This window comes from Miscanthus floridulus, chromosome 5 (assembly GCF_019320115.1).
Source record: "Miscanthus floridulus cultivar M001 chromosome 5, ASM1932011v1, whole genome shotgun sequence".
NCBI lineage: Eukaryota > Viridiplantae > Streptophyta > Magnoliopsida > Poales > Poaceae > Miscanthus > Miscanthus floridulus.
In genome coordinates, this window is record NC_089584.1 from 70,708,200 (window position 1) to 70,713,447 (window position 5,248).

A 5,248-nucleotide genomic window follows, 5' to 3' on the forward strand; every position below is an offset into this window, starting at 1 on the left:
ACTTCGACGGCGGCTAGGGTTTAGGAGCGCTCGCCCACGGCACGAAGGAACCGAGGAAGGAAGGAACCCCGCCGCACTGAGGAGGCGAGGACCACAGGCACAGGCAGGCTCCTGACGCGTCTCCGGCGGCCGGCCCCCTCCCTCTCCCTCTCCGCTCGCCAGATCCGGAGCGTCGTCAACACCGTCTCCTGCATCCGGCGGGACCGAGGGCGCCGGCGATCTCCCCGCCCTGCTCCTGCCGAACGCACGGCGGCGGGGATGCTACCCGCACTGGCACGGCTACGGGTTCAGCCTCAGCGTCGACCTCGATGACATCCGCACCTCGCCCGTGGCACGAAGGAACCAAAGAAGGAAGGAACCCCGCCGCACCGAGGAGGCGAGGACCGCAGGCACAGGCAGGCTCCCGACGCGTCTCCGGCGGCCGGCCCCCTCCCTCGCACACGTCCGGTGGTGGCAGGGCGCGGATCCTTGTCGCGCGCCAGGAGCTCGAGTCTTCGTCGGTTCCTTCGTCGGATCTTCATCGTGCCGATGCCGCCCAGAGGAGGACCTTCTGGCCCACCGCCGACGCCTTCTCCACGTGAGTATCCTCGCCCCCATCCCCATTTTCCTACCTCTTCGTTTTCCCTGGAAGTGGATGTTGTACTTGTTGCCAATAAATATTTGACATGCTTGAGCTCTCACCTCCATTTGATGTTGACTCTTGAGCACCGCCATGTTGTTCTCTTCCACAGAACCGCATTTCTTTTAGGACATATGAGTCATCATGCAGCTCAAATGGGGTGCTGCAGTTTCAGAATACAAATTAGAAAAGAATACAGCAAAGTCAATCTAAGAAGCATATGCACAAATTCTATTTAGACATTTCATTCACAAAGATATCACTGAAACGATGTTCAAAGTTTATCTTTTCTAATTCAGAATCCTGGTGGGTGCTTTGTCCAGTTTAAGCTAGTGTTGCGCACTTGCACCCGCACACCATTCTCATACAAAACAGACACAAAATCGTAAGTAGCAACAACTCTACACTGAGAACCAAATGGTATTTGTATTGATACAAGTTGCATCATTGCCAAACCTAAAAATTAGTTTTGCAAAATCTTCTGGTTAAAATTAGAGCCTATTCTGCATGTCACAAAAATTATTCTAAGACATAGCCAACAGTTAAAGCAAATAATTCACATTAAGAATAATGAACATGATGGTTCTCCCATTGCACAATTTGCAAACCCTTGACAGCAAGCATACAAATGAGATATGAACATGTGACGTTCCCACCAGCAAACTTTCAAGCTAAAGATCAATCAAAGTAATAGCCACATTTGACAAAAAAAGAGTATCATTCCCGGTCTCACCTATTGAAGTCAAAATGCACCAACTGCATATCTTCTGATATTTCAACTTCCACAGTTGCATGAGGTCGGGTCTGCAAGCAAAAGAATAAATATCCGGCATTTAACTCTAAACCATGCGCAGAAGCAGAGTTCACTTCCATTCGGTCCATTATATACAAAAGGAAACAGAACATAGAACTGAAAACATATTCACCTGGACTAGGATAAATGGCAAAGCCACTCCACCAGAAGGTGTGTTTCCTGAACCATATAATTGCTCATTTCATTGAATCAGGTTTTGCAGACCTACATACTTGATATGCCAAAAAAACAGCCCACGGATATGAAAATCACAAATTGGGTAGGCGATAAGAAAATAAGAAATACTAGTTGTAAGAAATAGCAAGCATAAAATATAAAGAAATAATAATTGCAATTGTTTTCTGTGAACCAATACTGTGACAACTGACAAACAAGGTTAGGAATGATGATGGCACACCAGGTTTTCAGTAAAATTAGAGTATGGAATTTCACCGTTTTTCTGGCAGATTACAAGGGCAATTGGTTTCGCAAAAACTAGCTGGTCCAGGAGCCAACCTGCTACAGCTTACTGAATGTGACAATTGTATATGACAATTAACTTATGTGTTCTACAAATCTAAACCAGCACAGAAGCCAGAGTGGTGGACCTTGATATGATGATGTGGAGAACATATGCTAATAAAGACACTGAGTTACACTAAATATGCAGCATAAGAGGCAACTATGCTTCTGTGTAAACAATAAAGAAAATATTTGTGCAATCAGTTTACAGTTGAAAATAACGGATGGCACACAAGAGTATGTATTTGTTCTCCACTGAGACTTTAGTTGTGGTAAAGCCACAATGAAACAAAGTATACAATACCATCAGCTCTTTTGCTCTAAGGGTTGTGACATATATATAATATATACAAGTTACAACTGTATGAAGCAGAGGTGGGAAGAGGAAACTGATGTCATATCCTTACTTGGTCTTGTAGCTCCTGTAAGTAAGCACTTTTCTTCTCAACCCTACCTTTCAGTCCCACAAGCTCCTTCTGTAAAAAAGGATAAAGCAGTGGATAAAAATAGCATAAGAAAATACAATGTCAAAATGCATTGTTAAGAGTGACAAGAACCTTCAATTCTTCAATATCACTTATACTAGTCCGCGGCAAGCCCTTCCACTGGATCTCCTTTTTATCTTTAGATATAATGTCCATAGCCATCAGAACATTTAAAGCGTCATAAACTCTTCGTCGTATATTTTTCTCATCATATTGTTGCTGCATGTTAACATACAGTGAGGACCAAGCACATATCAGATTAAATAAATAAAATCATGCCCAGGAGAAGCACATATCAGTTTACTTTTACAGTGTATCCAACCTTCCTTCCTCTTTCAAATAGTGGATCAAATCTTCGAAGTAGAGCATAGACGTAATACATGCAAAGGAATAAAAGAAACAATGCAAATTTGCAGGGTTTTTTATCAGAAGAAAAGCAAGCCAATCTGATCTAGAATACACTGAATAAATGGGATAATATAATGAAAAGGCACTGACCTCATTATATGTTGTTCTCCCTTTACTTTCAACTTTCTCACAAACTGCAAAGGAACAAATGAAACACGCATTAAGTCACCTATGATATTTTGCATTCACTGCTTTACTGTACCATTCACTATACACGTAGCCTTCAAATGTATCAAGAAATGGATGCACTGATGTGATGGAAACATAGATGGCATACTTTAACTGCCCAAATGTTTACATTTGCACTATGCTCCTATCTTAACTTTCCAAAGATAACTGTCATATAGTGCCATAGAGGTATAACATGGAAGGGGAAAAATAGCCTCACCTTTCATACTAAACTGGCGCAGTCCTCGGTTACATTTATCAGGACCCACTGCCCGTGTGCCTCTCCTTTTCTTCTTGCTGCAGTTTTACAATGCCTCCAAAAGCTTAGATAAGTAACTAAAAGAAAGGATACAAAAGAGAGTCTTAAGAAGTAGAAACTCCTGCTATGAATTTTCAACCTATTTACTATAATAATTAACTGTGTCTGCACAAGAGTCTGTGTAGCCTGTCTAGAAACAGCTACATCGTAAGACAAGACAAACCACATGAATGCTAGCAAAAATATAATGTACATTGTTAATTGTTAGGTTCAATTTATGCAGTATAGGATTGTAGAACAATACAAGTCATATGGCTAATATAACAGCTTAACATGGGTGCATCCTTCAAATAGACAATACATTGCATTCAGTCCACCATTTAAAAAGTTCATCTTGTCTAGCAAGCACTGGCGGAGCTATGGCTCAGCCAACCTGGGCGAAATGTCCATTTAAACTTTTTAAATGAAGCTATGAACCATTTAAAAAGTTCATCTTATCTAGTAGTAGTACTAGTACTACTACTACTACTACTACTACTACTACTACTACTACTACTACTACTACTACTACTACTACTACTACTTGTACTACTAGTACTACTACTTCTACCACTAGTACTACTACTTATACTACTTTTTTTCTTGCATCTCTTAGAACAAGGCACGAAATGTCGCGAACATCAAAGAGGGCATCCCGATGCCCCGTGAATGATGAGCAGCCATCCCATGGAGAGCAAGAACTAGATGACCAGCTTACTCAGAAGCAGTTCGATAACGAGTTAGAAAAGAGTCTAGAAGTGATGCTTACTCAGGAGGATCTTGTCGATGATGAGGATCCAGTGGGGGGAGCCCAGGGAAGAGAAGGCGAAGAGGATGCCCAAGGCGAAGAAGGGGGTGATGATGATGATGAGGATGAGGATGAGGATGACGACACCTCATCAGGGGGATATGTAAGTCCCGATGATCCTTTCCCACTAGAACCCAGACGGAGGCCAACGGAGGACGAGTTGGACAAGGATTTTGATCCGAACGACGAGGTACGGATAAAGCCTTACAAGCTTGTAAATTTGGCTAATGCTATACACAGGTCCATTAAATTTGGCTAATGCTATACATTCCATTACTTTTGACCTGCCGTATACACAGGTCGTCCCTACTCAACCTCTGAAAAGACGACGTCGGCCTCCGGCTCGTCTTGCCGGACAATACGTAGCGGGGCAAAGGAGATCAGAGGAAGGAGCCACAGATACTCACAATGAGGCCTCCGCTCCACAACCTCAAGACACAACCACGACTAAGACTGCCCAGCCAAAGATGAAACGAGGGGGATTAGAAAGCCAAACCAATATCACGACAAGGCATGCTATGTGATAATGGAGGTCGGGCCAGACGGGCAAATCCTTGAGCCATATACATACAGGGCGAAATTCCGTAATCACATCGGGTTTGTAGTTAGAGATAAGTTGAACCCAGCTATCCGTGGCTGGAATCTTGTACCTATGAGCCAAAAGGTAGACCTATGGGAGAAGCTGAAGCAGAACTTTAGGTTTCCAGAGGGAACGCACGAGTTGGTACAAGAAAATGCTTTTAAGATAATGGGGCAGAGCTTCCGACGTTGGCGGTCGGATCTGAACAAGAACTTTATCCAACAGAAGTTAACTCCTTTCCACGAGTATGGCAACATAACTCCTAGCCAATGGGAGGAGCTCGTGGCTGAGAAGACTTCAGAGGCATCATTAGCCCTCAGTGCCCGTAACAGCGAGCAGGCGAAGAAGAACCAACACTACCCTCGTCTAGGCCCCGGTGGCTACGCTGGCAAGCAAGAGGTCTTTAGGAAGATGGACGCAGAGGTCAAAGCTGTCGGGAATACGAAAGTGCCGAAGTTGAAGCCACGCCTCAAACAGTGGATATACGCGAGGAGTGTGGATTCATCCGGTAGTAGCTTCCAGTTTACTAAGCCGGAGACCGGAGAGGTAGTATCAAAGATACTGAAA

The 5,248-nt window shown here is 43.8% G+C and overlaps 1 pseudogene; it reads right to left on the reverse strand.

Moving 5' to 3' along the window:
- Window positions 1-607: 607 nt before the first annotated feature.
- On the reverse strand, window positions 608-3,704 carry LOC136454750 (transcription factor-like protein DPB; annotated as a pseudogene).
- Between the last annotated feature and the right edge of the window lie 1,544 nt (window positions 3,705-5,248).